Genomic DNA, 14,964 nt, shown 5'->3' with positions numbered 1-14,964 from the left:
GCAGTGGGTGGCAAAGATACCCTTTCTGGTTTAAAATATGATCTGTGATGAGGTCCTGATATAAACAACCCGCTGAATAATTCACTTCAGCCTTGTTTTCTATCTACTTTAAAATTTTTGAAAATTTTGATGTTCACTGATATATTTCTACTAATTCTTTTCTTTGGTCCTGACCTTTTTTGCTATAGCTTTATCCCTATGTATATATTTCAGAAATTATGTGACAAAACATTAAGACTATGAAAACTTGCTAAAATTTGAATTATGCTAGAAAGCATGAACAATATATTTCATTTTAATAGCTACCCAGTATTTGCTAAAATAGTTAGATAAAATTTGGAATTAAATTATAATGTACAAGAAAGACCACCAAAATTTTTGTTAGTTGTTTAAAATAGCTTAATGTTCCTGATTACATAGGGGAAAAAAATCTGAAGATATTTTGTGTGTAGAAGTAACCTGTTACACAGAAAAGTAAAGAAATTAAAAGGTCAGCTTCTGGTTATTACATTCTTTAACATTTCAGAATTATCAGGTATCATCCTCTCATAACTATTTTATTTATAGCCAAGAGTAAACTAAGCTTTCCTGTTCATGCATGAATTACAAGAGGAAAAGAGACTTTCCTTCCTTCTCAAATCCTAGTCTCTTTACCAATTCTGTATGAACTAGTCATTTTAAAGAACTCGTTACATGGACAAGAATTAGGACAATATTTCTTCTGTTTTTTATAGAAGAGGTCCTGCTATTAGAAGCTAGCTATCAGTTCAGTAAGTGTTGGTTACAGTGACATTGATCTACTCAGTGCTCTAACTTTCTGTATGAGTTTGACAATAAATACATGTATCTCAACACTATTTTAAAAATGTAGTTTAAAATATTTTATTAATTTTTGGGTTTAGGCTTTAGCATGGATTTGTCATTATTGGGTAAATCTTTTTAAAAAAGGAGAGACATCTCACTGACATTTAAATGACCAAATTTATCTGATTTTATTTTTAAATGGCTTTTGAGTCCTAAAAGACAAAATCAAAACTAGACTTGGTGTTGATGTGGGCCATGTCATACAGGGGAGTCAGAGCTAAACTCCCAGGCTTTTCCTGCCAGTGTGAAATGTAGCAGCCTGCTACATCTGATGTTTGTGAAATGCTCTTTTCACCAGGGTTCCTCTGAATCTGCTGCAGCATTCACAGCTGTTGTCATAAGCCTCAACGGTCTTCCAGTCTGTGTGTACTTTGGTGTGAGAATGAAGGCCTGGGACGTTGTGGATTGACCTCTTGAAGTAGAAATTCAGATCTTTCTTCTAATCGTCTTTGTGTGGCCCACCTAAACAAGTAGGTAGGTTTTTAAAAAATTGAAAAATGTATTCTTTTCTGCTTAGCTTTTGATATCAGTAACTGATGGTTTCAACACCATTTTGGTGATTTCATGAGCTCTTGTGTTACAGGTGCTCTGTTTGTCAAACTGGCAGGTTTAGGTGCTGTTTGTAATAATCCACCACTAAAAATTACTTGGGTCATGGTCTCCAGATAGTGAACCAAATACTTTTTCAGAGACTTTTCTGAAAAGGTCCTTCTACTTCTGCTCTTTCTGTGCTAACATCTCAGCTGAACAGATAGAACCAGCATGATTCTTTTAACTGATTTCTATTTCTGTTAGTCCTAGATCTGGAAAGAACAAAGATTTGGTTGATCTCTAGTTTGTGAAGTGGGAGTCAATGAAACTGAAATCTTGTGTGAAAGATTATGTTCATGTTATAAGAGAAAAAACCTTAATAATCCTCTTCCCTGAAAACTCCCACATGATTTCTGTTGTCTTTTTGTGTTGAAATAGCAATGTCTAAGACCTTGTATTGAATTCATTCAAGTTGGTTGCAAGTCTTGCACTATCTCAGCTGAAGAACTGGGCCATAGTGAAATTAACAACGTAAACAATGTCTCTAGGAATAAATGCCAAGGAACCAGGAAAAGTGGTCTAAATTTCTATGTCTTCGACTTAGGTCAGGAAGAAATAAAACAGGGACAGTGTTCTTTTCACAGAGAAATGGACAGGAAGCACAAAGTGTGAAATAAGTCAATTATGTATTTCCACTGCTGTTTATTGGAAAGCAGTGAGAACCTTTTTCCTGCCTATCTCACCACAGGGAAGGAAGGGCTGAACCAAAAAAATAGGAGTTTTCATTTCTAGCTTTTCTACTAAGCTGTTATATGACATTAAGCAAGTGACTGATCATTTTTTTTAGCCTCATTTGTTCTCTTTTGCAACATGAGGGTAGGAAGACCTTTTTTGTCAGCCGTACACATGGGATTTTTCTTGTCTAGCACTAGTCATCAATAAAACCTTAAAAAGCTAAAAAAGTTAACCTTTTTATCTAAGTTACTCTCCTCCTAGAGAGCAAAGAGAGACGAGCACCTACAGAGCTGAGCCATCCCATCCCACAGATGGGATGAGTTGTCGTTTGAATGTGCCCATCTCCTTTGACTGTACAATATTTTATGACCAGTTCTTAGTCTGTGCCTCATTTTTACACAGGAGACTGTAAGCATGGACCCTCTCTGTACAACCTAGCGTGTCTTGAGGTCCCACTCTATTTGTTTTTATTTGTACTAGGAATTATGAACTGGAAGGAATGATGCCATGAGAGGGGTAGAGGAGCCTATCTGGGTAGTTCCTAAGACTCGTACTTTCCTGGGATCAGTAAGACGGGATCGCTTGTTGGATGATACCCTCATTAGAAAATGAATTCAATATTCACCCGTAGGATTTGCAGACACTTGGACAAAAGAAGGCTAATAGGGAAGCATTGCTGGCAACAGACTTATTCTCAAAACATTTTTTAGGCCAATTTTACCCAGCATCATTTTGCAGGTAATTTGCACCTCTGTGTGCATGTGCAGTGTGACATGTTTCCACTAAGCCCAGACCCATTTCCATTTCTGTGGAGTAATCATGTCAAACACATGGTTTGGCACGTCAAACTGAAAGCATGCAGTGGGTAACCTGCTGGCATTCATACCTTGTAGGCTTATTCAACTGGAGATGAATAGACTTGCTGTTTCCAGAAGAAAGCACTTGTATAAGAGTTGTAATGAAAGAGAAAAAAGGTTTAAGCCCTCAGCCTTGCTTGATATAACAGGAATTAGACCACAGAGTCACCACCAGCAGCTTTATCGACCAGGAGTGCTGGGTGACATGGTGGGCCTGCAGAAGTCCAAATACCATGTGTTTAGTGGCCTGGGATTTCACCTACCTCAGTCCACATAGCTGCAATATTGGATCAGCTTTTGTTGTCCTGAGAATATTTATGATTGTAAGAGCAGAAATCTTAAAAACAAAACAAAACAAAAAACCCTAAAACCCAAGCTGGGATTTTCTTCTGTGTGTGTATGTGTATTATTTCTGGCTACCATGGCATTTTTCCTATGAAATTTGGCTTTGTTCGGTTGATAGTATCGCTTTGGTCAAACCAACTACATTTCCAGACCTGGACTGCACAGACCATTACTGAGGTGAACAGAGGGGTTTTTAGCAAATAACCTCATTAAGCTGTTATGCTTTTTGCTTAGCAAGAAAATGTTCAATGTGCAGTATCACAGTCCTCTGGGCTCCTCAAACCTAGTGAAATTTGCCCACCTTTTCATGAGGTGCTTTTTTTCTCTTGTCACGTGTTCTGTGCTGTTTACCACGCATGAGTTACGGATGGTAATTTTAATTTAAACCCCCAAATGTAATAAATTCAGCAGATTAGTATTTGGCCAGGATTGAGTGCTGAGATTGTTCAGTTGACTGTTATGGAAAACACATCAGCCAACCTCATCCCTGACCAGAGAGCAGTGGTTCCATCCCCTTACAAACAAAGCCTTTGTTATGTCTTCCTTGCACTGTGACTCTAGTCTCTGCAGTGCATTTGTTTCCAAAGCAAAACAATATATTCATAATCCTTGGCAGTTTGAGTATTTCAGCTTGGATATTCCTGTTACACAATTTACCTACTAGCTGATTGAATGTAAGAGATGACCTCACAGCTGAGGAACAGTATTTTTTCAGATGCCTTGAGCCCTATTTGTTTCTAGTGCAGCTTTAACCAAGAGTGAACTGTAAAGTAGAGTCAAAGAATCAGGGTGCCAGTGCTGCTACCCCACACTTTATGCTTTAGAAAGACTCAAGCCTGCTCATTTGGGTAGGGTTTTCAATAGATCACAAAGTTTGGCACTTTGTAGTTAAGATTGGGATTGCTATCACTGTTACACATTCAAGAAAATAAGAGCTGCTTTTTTAGTAGTAGGTTTGGAAAAAATGACTAGTTTATTTGGAGTTTTCAAAGATAATAGGATACTGTATATACTCACAAATACTTATTACTATTGTTATAGTCTGTATTATTTAATTACATTTTACAAACATGAACATACACGTTATTTATAATCACTGGGATGAAACTGTTAGAGTATTATGGATATTCAGTGTGTATCATACAGCTTTTGACTTGTTTACCTGTATTCTGCCTATTGTTTTCCTCCTGGTTATTTATAACATGTCTAGACTTCTATCAGATTTAATGAAAAAAAAAGTCATAATGTCAGTTTCATTTTTCCTCAAATGTGCACCAAACTGACTCTGGCTTGGAGAGCAGGATGAACACCTTCCTGCAGTGCAGACAGTCTGGAAGTCATGTGGTGTTGCAGGGTATCTGTTAGTAGACATAATTTGAGCTTTTCAGGGTAACCCTCACGAACCTTGATTTCCAGTGAGTCATGTGATACCACTTCTTTGTTTTAGATATATAGATGTATAGATACAGATATGTATGTTCTATTTAGACAGGTTTTAAGTGTTTCATTTTTTTTATTTCCAGAAATTCAAAACAAGATCCAAAGAAGCCTAGTGGAGGAAGGTGGGAGAACAACATGTAAAAGGGTATAAAGGTACTGGGCTGCTTTCTCTCTTTTTCTTTGGTTTTTGGTTTGTGGGGTTTTTTTCTCTTTTATCAGTGCAGACTGCATGATCTGCTAACCATTGGTCATGATAGGGTCTTTAAAAAAGCCACTGTTAATTCAGAAAGTGTATAGACTACCTGAGTAAGGACTGCACCAATATTAGGCCTGAAAGATGAGCAATGAATGCCTCTTACTTTTTAGATGAATATTTGTAAGATTAACATACAAAGTTGAAAGTTGAACGAGAGAGGAAGTGAAAATGGAAAGAATGACACTTCTGTACAGACTTTTCTGCCAACCATTTGATTTCTCTGAGAGTGCATTTTTTGACATTTAGTAAAAATTATCTGCTTTATTTGAGGATGTTAAGGCCCTGACCAAGACTGGGGATTGGTTATGCATTGTACCCTGCACACGTAGGGAGAGCTCTGCTCACAGGACTTGCAAAGTGTAGGAATAGAAATAAGGACACACAAAGGTGCTGTTGTTTCCATGGAAAAGGTCAAATACCAGGTCACTGGCATAGCCAAGAGTAAAGCCCAATTGTGCTGATGCCTGATCTTGTGTCCCACTTACTAAACTTTGCCTCCTTTAGCAGGAAAGTGACAGCCAAAATGCTACAGTAGTCTGGGGTGGGAATGTGGGTAGGGAAGATGCAGAGCAAAAAGCATGTTCAGCTTTTTACGAAGCTGCCATAATCATGATTTGTCACTAGCAGTAACAAAAATGCCTGTGCAATTTTTGTCGATGGAATTCTGCTCTTCACCCAAGTTTGCTAGTGGGTCTTGACTTCTCATACTCCCCCTATTTCAAAATTTCTCTCTGCATTGTGCCTACACAGGCTGATACTGCATTTGATTGTTTTATAACTTTCCAGTGATGAATAGTGTATATACCCAATAGCAATATATGATATTGGGCATCTTTAAGTGATGAAGTGGTGGAAATTTGAAGCCTGGCAAATCATCTTTTCAGGAAGAGTTGGACGAATACTATGTCCATTCTCCTGAAGGCTTTACACACTGGCACATGGCATGTGCGGTGCCTGCCGTAATCTTTCATTAGAAATGTTTTTCCATTTCTGACAGTGAACAATACTGTGGTATCTGCAACACTCATGTTCACTGTAGGAAATGGATGAAGCATACTACGCAAATGGTAATAAAGCTGAGTGCCTGCCATCTCCAAAGACATATCTGAGAAGTACTGCATGGGTAAGAATTAATATGCTTGGAGTATGGTAGGAGTGTGGGGCTCAGAGTCATTCTCCTGAACAGTGAGTTAACTTTTACCATTTAAAACTGAGACCTAGATTTATGTGTTTATAGTCATTTCTATGTCAATACGTCAGTGCTTAGTGCAGATCAGTTCCCTCTGAAGTAGACAGGAATGGTCAGATTTCGTCTTTACTGATGAGTGTACTGGAGCCTCAGAAAGACTTAATGATTTGTTCACACAGCCAGCCAAGATGAAACAAGGGATTCCCAATTCCCAGTTTGTTGTTCTAGTGATTGGTGGAGCCTGTTTCCATTCCCAAGCAATAATGTCTGTCCTGAACCTATTAAGAACGTTCCTTCCTATTCTATATTCCAAACTAGAACAAACTGTACTGATCTGACCCCAGTTGTGAAGCTATAAATTTAATTTACAAGGTCATTTATATGGGAGGAGAAGTAGTGTCAAAATACAAGAATCTATGCAAGGAGAAAACAGAAGAGGCATAGATAGCATAACCCCTATAAAATGTCTCCACATGTGATTTGTGTGGAAACAGTTGCTCTGAGATCAGAAGGAAATCTGTTGCTTTTGGCAGAACTGGTAATTCTACAGCTCAGTAGTTATTAGGGCCTCTGTGTGATACTTTCTGAGCTCTGGATTTATCTTAAAGACTTCCTGTTTTGTAGCTTTCAGTCATGTCAAGTTGTATGCCTTAGCGTGATTCAGTTCTGTTGTTATAATGATATCGAGATTTACAGTGAACTGGTAAAAGATTAAAACATAGTATGACAGCAAGCATAAAGATGAACATAGTCTGGAATGGAAAGTAGAAGCATACAGAAGAAAATTTCAGGCTGGGTGTTGACTTAGAGGTATTTTAGGCACTCCATGTTTTCTAAAACCCCGTCAGTCCAGTAAGCCTGTCCTCACTATAACACTTGTTAGCACTAAAACCCCCTTTTCTTCCCCTGTCAGCTGGCTATTGTAATGCAATGTAGTTGAAACCAATTGCAGGAGGAGAGATAAATTATCAAATTAATTTTATCAGATTTGAAAAATAACAACAATGTCATTACAGAAGTAACTAGAGGTCATGAGATATAAAGCTCATATAAAGCTCTTCTGTGCTAGGTGCTGACACAAGTGTGCACATAGAGGTGGTCTGTTCTTTGGTAGCTGCTCTTAAGTGATGATAATCAGAATAGGGAACCATCTCTGTTTTAAGTTGAGAACCCACAGGGCTCATTTTGAAGCTAATAAAGACAAGCTGCATTCCTGTGGAACTGTGGAAAGAAAGAAAAATAAACTATTATTTGGCAAAAGGATCTGACCATGCAAAGTCTTCCAAAGGCAGTAAAGGGTCTGACCATCAGTAGGAAAAACTACATCTTCCTTTTTGAAAAACTTGTGAAAGTAATACTGTACCGACAGTGTCCTATCTCAAGGCTCTTCAACCTTGCCAAAAACCAATCTACCTCATACTAAGTAACAACAAAAAGCTGTTAAATTAATTGATCTTTAAATCACAAATCAATGCACTTGGGAAAAAATTACGTCAAAGCAGAGTTCTTAACTCCCAAAGGCAGGGCAGGTAGAAATCCGTCTTTCATGGACACCATGTGTGCTCTCAGTTTTGGTCAGTTTTATGCCTCAAGGTACTTAGGTGCTACTGAAATGTGGTACCATAAAATAGTGGTATCAAGGAAATAGCATTAAAAAGCACAGAAGAACCAGGTACTTAACCAGCAGTGCTTGAGATGTTGGACAGCACTTTGTCTACAGGTTCAGCTTTCTTTCCTGAGTAATGTAGCGTGCATCTCAAGGAAATAGATCCAGACATGAATAGAGTTCTCATCTGATGTTTATCCACACTCTAGAGAAAGTATTAGCAAGCTGGGGAGAGAATGGACAATTCCCACTGATCTGCAAGGCAAACCAGGAGGGACATAGGATACTTGTACAAACTGTGTGTTAGAACTAATGGAAATGTTAAAACATGAGATTGTTTCTGGTGAAATGCACGCAGAACAGAACACTCAAAGCAAGAAAACTGGAAGTGATCTGCCCTTCCATATAGCATCACACTCCATAATGAGCTCACGATGTAGTACAACTCTAGTACTGACCTAAGTGGCATGTGGGTAATGATTTTCCCCAAAGCCACAAGTGATGACTAGAGTAGTTGATCTAAAGTTCTGATTGTTAGCCTACAGCTTCCAGTCTGCCTGGCAGTGTTTTTGGGAAAAGAGACAGGCTGCAAAGCTAAGACTTCTAATGCCTCTAAGTGACAACAGTTAGCTGTCTTACCTGTCTGTAGAAAGGAAAAAAACCCCCAAACACAGAACTACTGCTTTTGTAGACTTCTTTTTCTTAGCTGTATGAGGAGGGAAACCTTGGTTCTGATTAATTTAGTGGGAATTTTGCTTTTGTCTTTCAAGGGGACAAGATTTTATTCAGGCCTCAACAGCAGGCAAGTCTGAAAGAGAAGGTAAAATGCCTCTTGTTCAACTGTGTAGGAAACCACTGGGCTAAGCTGGGTGATCTGGACATACTTAAGTATTTCTTCTACAGCCACTGGAAAGATGAGGGAGGTTCAGGCTGTTTTGGAAAGTGGAGTTCTGACTTAAATGTCAGAAATAAAAAATAAAAAGTGTGAATGGATGAATGAATGGAATGAAGTGATGGACTAGCTTATAAACTTAGTTACTCGCCTGGTCTCCTCCACAGTATAAAGGCACCTTCCTCCTTTTAATGGCAGGATTGTCTCATGTAGTTAGTAGTCTAATTAAATAAACATAGATTTGACATGAAATTTATGCTGGCCTCTCTCATTCATGGAATAAGTGAATAGATACCTATCTGACCTGGCCCTATGACACATGGGACCAATCAGTCAGAGGGTTTGCTTTATAGAACAGTTGTTTAGATAGCAATTCACAAGATTTACGGAGGAGATAAATTAGACTGGACTCCAAACCGCACCATCTCCCTTGCTTGTCTTAAGGTTGAAAGGGGGAAAAAACATTTACTAGCAGATAGAAGATTGGATGGGAGCTGAACTCTCACTCCCATTCTGCCACAGGAGGACTTATATGTGTAACTGGTTTAGGCTGCATTTATATATATGTATAGGAATCAGAGACTTCTGACTGTGCTGCTGAATTTGATGCAAGCATGCGTGCTCAGAAAGGTGCTGATCTGTTAACTCTTGAACTCTATATAGGTTGTATAACTTGTATAGGTTCTTCAAGGCATGTTGAAGCAACTTTGGAAAAGAACCAGTTTTTTCTGTTAGTTTTGGTGAAGAGAGCTTCAGTGGCAGCAAACATTCTGTAGCAGACTGGACTTTTTGTATTGTGTTTAAAAAAAAACAAAAAGAAAAATATCTGGTTTGAGCTGTTATTAATTGTCACTGAGCAATTGAAAGGTCAAACCTGATGTTCTTGCTCAAGCACAGCCCTTTGCAAAGCCAATGGAGTTTTGCCTGACAAAATACTGGATAGAAGCATGCACAAATGTCAGCATTGGGACTGGATTTGAACTGTATTCAGGCTCTAGTTAAGAGAGGTCCAGAATAAGCTGTAAATGTAGAAAGAATGCGATCTTTAAAGTGTACTTCTGCATAAGAAATACAGGGCGATATCCTCAATTTACAAACTCTTAGGAAGGAGGAACAAGTAGCTGTAATTCCTGGCTCTGTTCCCTTGGTCTTAGAGGTGCCAGTTATAAGTCTGAGGACAGTCTAAATGCTACTCCAAAAAATTCCAGCTGACTGTCCACATCCTGACCCCATTCTCACTCCTGAGCAGGTGGTATAAGGCTGACTTTTAATTCAGGCCTGTTCATAATGCCTTTTGCATACATTGTTCCTGAATATGCATGAAGCAGCAAGAGTATTTACAGTGTAATTAACAATATGTAGTGCAGCAACCAGGAAGGTGCTGGAAGACGCAGGATTTCATTTGTTTAACAGCTGCAAATGCAGCTCTATTACTTATCTCTTTTCATTCTGAATTTATGGTCCCACACCAAAACATGTGCCTCCTGCTGTCTGATCTCTTCTCCTGTGGTACTTTAATGTTCACAACAAGACCATTTTGTGTGTGACTGCTCAAGCAGTGGCTGAAACATTTCTGATTTCTGTGTAGAGTTCCTAATTTGACCTTTTCAAATCTAGTCCAAGTAACGAATCATGGGACAGAAAAAGTAATTAGTAATTTTTGCAAACAACTAGCATAATGCAGTGTACTAAAATAATGAAAAGTTAACAATAAGATTCTTGTAAGTTATTTTGGGAGGGAAATGGCAAAGAAGTTCACAAGTCCTTTCAAATAAAACTGAGAATATGTCAAGCTACTTGCAAACAAAAGAAAAGAGATGGAGGTTTTCCAAGAAATTTAGTGTCTATTCCTGTCCAAAAGGTTGGAAAAATGCTTGCTTTCACAATTTTAATTTCTAAACAGGATGGGTTTCGGAGTGTTGAGTAGATTGTGGGTATTACTGCATTGAGCAGTATCTCCTGGAAGTAGAACCAAATGTTTGCAAGTCTCATATCATTCCAGTATCTATGAATGAGACCTTCACGCTGGCTGTTCATATTGGTATTTCATCTGCTTCAGTTATATTGGAAGGCATGATGGATGGAGGGGTTCTTTACTCTTAAAATAATATTAATAGTAATGATAATATTAAAGGCTGGTGTCCTGGTTTTGTCATGCTTGGTATGTAAACTTGGGGTGTTAGCTGTGGCCTGTGGATGTTTGCTTGGGGACTGGCTGAGCATTGGTCAGCAGGTGGTGAGCAGTTGTACTGTGCATCACTTGTCTTCCTTTCTCCCTTTCGTCTTGAATTTTATCCTTTACCCCACCTTTCCATTACAAATTTTGTTATTATTGGTTTTATTATTATTATTGTTCTTTTCTTTTTTATTCTGTTTAAATTATTAAATTATTCTTATATCAGCCCTCAACTTTTACATTGCTTTCCAATTCTCCTCCGCACCCCTCCAGAGTGGAGTGAGCGAGTGGCTGCGTGGTGCTTGGTTGCTGGCTGGGGTTAAACCATGACAGCTGGAAAGACTATGCCAGATACCAGCTATCCTTGTGGTAAAGCATGACATAGTGTCTGTATAGAGACTGTTTCCATACACTGCCTCTTCAAAGGGCAAGATAAACTAGAGTAAATAAATAGTATTTCTTTGCATCAAAAGATGAAAAAAATTCAGGCTCTTCACTTTGAAAAGTGCCCTGTTCACAGTGTAAAATTTTCTAACAGTCTAAAGATTGCAATTGTAGAATTTACTCTGACAGATGAATGTGTAACAAGAGCCAACAAATAGAAAAAGAAGGATCTATTCAAAGTAGGAGTAAGGCTGCATTTTTAACAATAAGGTTATTTAACAAGTTTGGAAAAATTTATCCAGGAACATAGTAGCTCTCTATCACTGGAAGTCTTTAAATCAGGAATAGATGTCTTTCTGATGACCATGCTTGTTGCCGTAGCAGGAGTTACAGGCTTTGAAATTCCATGGTTTGTATCATCCGGGAAGCCAGAGTAGATGATTGTGTTTGGTCTCTAGGGGCCTCCCAGTCTCCGCAAAGCATTCGGCTGGATTGCTACTTGCAGCATGTGTGGAAGAGGAAAAGTAACATTTCTCATATCTGGACAATAGATGACAAGTGGTTTCCACTGGAGTTATAGATCAGATTTCCTTTAATTTTCCAGGCAGCACACTAATTTTTCAGGGAATAAGGAAACTGTCAAAGGAACTTTCAGTTATTTTAAATTTCATTATAGCAGCCGTTCCACTCCTCCCACTTTTCCTCCCCTACAAACTCAGTGTAGAAGTAAACAAAGTATAGAAGTGGTGTACTGGTCAAAATATGGAAACACTGGCATTGAATAACTGTTTGCATTGGGCATTCTTTAAATGACATTAATAAAACGTTGACTGAATTTCTCAGAGTACTCAGAAATGAGTTTTGAAAGAAAACAGCTTTCAGCAATTTGAAAAAAACCCCACATTTCATTTGGAAGTGGCATAGATTGACTGAGGTTGGCCATAATATTTATGAATAACCATGGAAACATGATGAACAGGTTCTACACAGTTACTTCCAGACTTCATTGCCAGAATCAGTATATTCATATAACACTCCTAATCTGATATATCAGGTAATGGCAAGTATTATGTACACAAAAGAGAAGAAACAGAGGCATTCCTTAGTGGTGGTGTTCTGCAAATAGACCAACATTATGCACACGGTTTGAACAGACCATAGCCAGTTAATTAAACCACAGAATATTTGTAAATACTTACTTGATGGCCGTGGTTTGAAAAAGATATAACAGTACATAAAATAGATTTGCTTTACATTTCAACAGACTCGTTGGTGAGAATAAATGACAGAAAAAAAGAGGAAAAAATAAAATTAAAACAAATATATTATGTTTCCAAAATCCTACCAAATATGTGATCCACTGAAATTATCAGACTGTTAACTGCTTGTAAATCTGCCTAGGCTGGGGTTGTGAAATTATTTTTAGTGTGACAGCAGAAACCTTTCTAATGCTACCATTGTGGCACCGTGTCAGCTGAGTAAGAGGCAGCAAGAATGGCATAAGAGCAAACTGGGCAACCTGAGAACAAGGAGGTTTAGCAATACAAAATTTTCTTTCCAAACAGAGGAAGAAGTATACAGATGTAATTGTATTTATAGCCTGTGAACTTCTGAAATCCTAGGGAGAGTACATCTGAGGAAAATGCTGTGGCTTTACGTAGTCCAGCTAGCAGCTATGTAATTTTTGAGGGAGAGCATCAAGAGCGCAAGTTCTTAATAGAGTGTGCTAAAGCTTTACTGTCCTTAGTGGAAGGTGATACCTTCCCAGCACAACAGTTTTGCATCCAAACTCCGTATCCCCTCCGAGTCGTATCTTAGTGCTTCCATAAATTGTGAACTTGGTTTTTAAATGAAAGAGCTTCAAATAAATGTCTTTCAGTAATTTTTGTTTCCTGGCTTGAGAGTTTGGTATTGGTAGGGAACAAGGATTTTGTGGTCTCCGAAGCATACTTTCTACTGTAGGACCTTTTGCATAGCCCATGCATCAGGCTGGCGGCATGGTGGCAGCAAGGAGAGCTTTCTCTTTAGAACAGGAAGAAGGCAAAAGAAGATGCTGTTGTGATGTTCTGGCGATTAGGATAGCTCTACTGCTCTCAGCTGCCTTTTGTGTTTTCAGTTCCTGTTGTGCTATACATTGTATGACTAATCTACTGTTTCTGATGAGTTGTACAGATAGGTACTGGGCACATACTTGGATTTAGTTTGTTTTTTTATAGTTTTTATAATAAATATAGTTTTATAGTAAATATAGATTTAGTTTTTTTATAGTACTGAGGGGAAGAAAAAATGGTAGACTGCAGAAGTTCAGCTGAGCATTTCTGCTGACATGCTTAGCTGTGGAAGTGTAAAACAATGCTGACATGGACTTTGATCCTCTGGTTTCTGATTTACTCCACTAGGAAGAGAGACAGGACTTCATCACTCAGACATACTGTTTCAAGCTATCTACAAACTAGAGAAGATAGCAGTGCAACAGTGTACATTTTTATGTTTTTTCCTGAAAACACAGAAAAGGAAGACTGAATTTCTGAATGTTGATTTCAGTGGAAACAGAAATGCAGAGGCACTTTTGAAGTGTGCAATTTATTTTAAAAATGAATCTTCAGGTTTTCAATCTCAGTTCTGTGAAAAATGTCAAAGATGGAAAAACATATTAGGCCCTGCATGTGGGCAGAAATAGGTATGACCGTTCTACCTGGTTAATTCTGAAGAAAACCAGTACAGCTTCATGCAAATGAAATTGCTCAGCAGTATATGAAGGCCTGAAAAATTAAACTAAGGGAGGTGAAAACTGGCTTTTGAACATAGAATCATTTAGATTGGAAAAGACCGTTAGGGTCATGAAGTCCAACAGTAAACCTAACACTGCCAAGTCCACTGCTAAGCCATATCCCTAAGCACCACATCTACACATCTTTTAAATACCTCCGGGGATGATGACTCAACCACTTCCCTGGGTAGCCTAAAAAGACCTTTTTACTTAACTTTGTAAATCATAACAATCCCATTTCTCCAAGCTACTCAAACAAATTGAGCTTTGTCTTCCAGGCCAATGGAAATATATCGTAGTGTTGTTGCAAAGTAAAATGGCTTCAGCGACTTTATGGAACGGGGAAAGGTTCCCAGGCTTTCTGTTCTCAGTCCAGTTTAATTTCAAGTCTCATGCTCAGTTTCACTTTCAGAGTGCCCTAAGAGAAAATGTAATTTAGACTAGAGCTGCATTCACAAGTTAATGGCACTGACTGTAATCCTTCAAAATGATGGATACTGGAGTTTTCCCCCCTTTACAGGAGGAATCACATTTCTCAGTGTCACAAAAGGAAAAGAAACAAACATGTAGAAACAGCAGCTGGCCCTCAAATCTTTGGAGGTACGTTTGTGTTTCCAAAGCTGAAACAATTTTCCTGCCAGAAATCATTGTGACCTAAAGTTAGAACTCCAGTATCTGTGCCCTTTGTACTGTGTTGACCTTGTTAAAGATACAATTGTATGTATTATAGAAAAAATGGGAATTGCAGGGGAAGCAGAGAGATCATCAAGCAGGCTAGGGTTTTTCTCTTGAGGTAAAGGAAAAGCTTAGACACAAATCCCAGCTTCTGTTTTCTGCCCCTTGTGTTCTGCACATTGCAAGCTACAGCAAAGGTTTGAACACAAGTATTTATCGGTTTTGACTGGTTTTGCAGTATTAT

At 38.4% G+C, this 14,964-nt stretch overlaps 1 long non-coding RNA gene across 1 annotated transcript in view; it reads left to right on the top strand.

Annotated features, from left to right (window-relative positions):
- Positions 1 to 14,964, top strand: part of LOC114017647 (uncharacterized) — a 366,106-nt gene that overhangs the window by 12,365 nt on the left and 338,777 nt on the right. The window contains exons 2-3 of the long non-coding RNA XR_008734858.1: positions 1,163 to 1,338; positions 4,856 to 4,925. This is a non-coding gene — a long non-coding RNA (uncharacterized LOC114017647). The remainder of the gene's footprint in view (positions 1 to 1,162; positions 1,339 to 4,855; positions 4,926 to 14,964) is intronic.

Source organism: Falco cherrug, chromosome 13 (assembly GCF_023634085.1).
Source record: "Falco cherrug isolate bFalChe1 chromosome 13, bFalChe1.pri, whole genome shotgun sequence".
In the NCBI taxonomy this organism is placed as follows: domain Eukaryota; kingdom Metazoa; phylum Chordata; class Aves; order Falconiformes; family Falconidae; genus Falco; species Falco cherrug.
The sequence above is the reverse complement of the archived record's forward strand: the minus strand, read 5'-3'. Positions and strand labels throughout refer to the sequence as shown.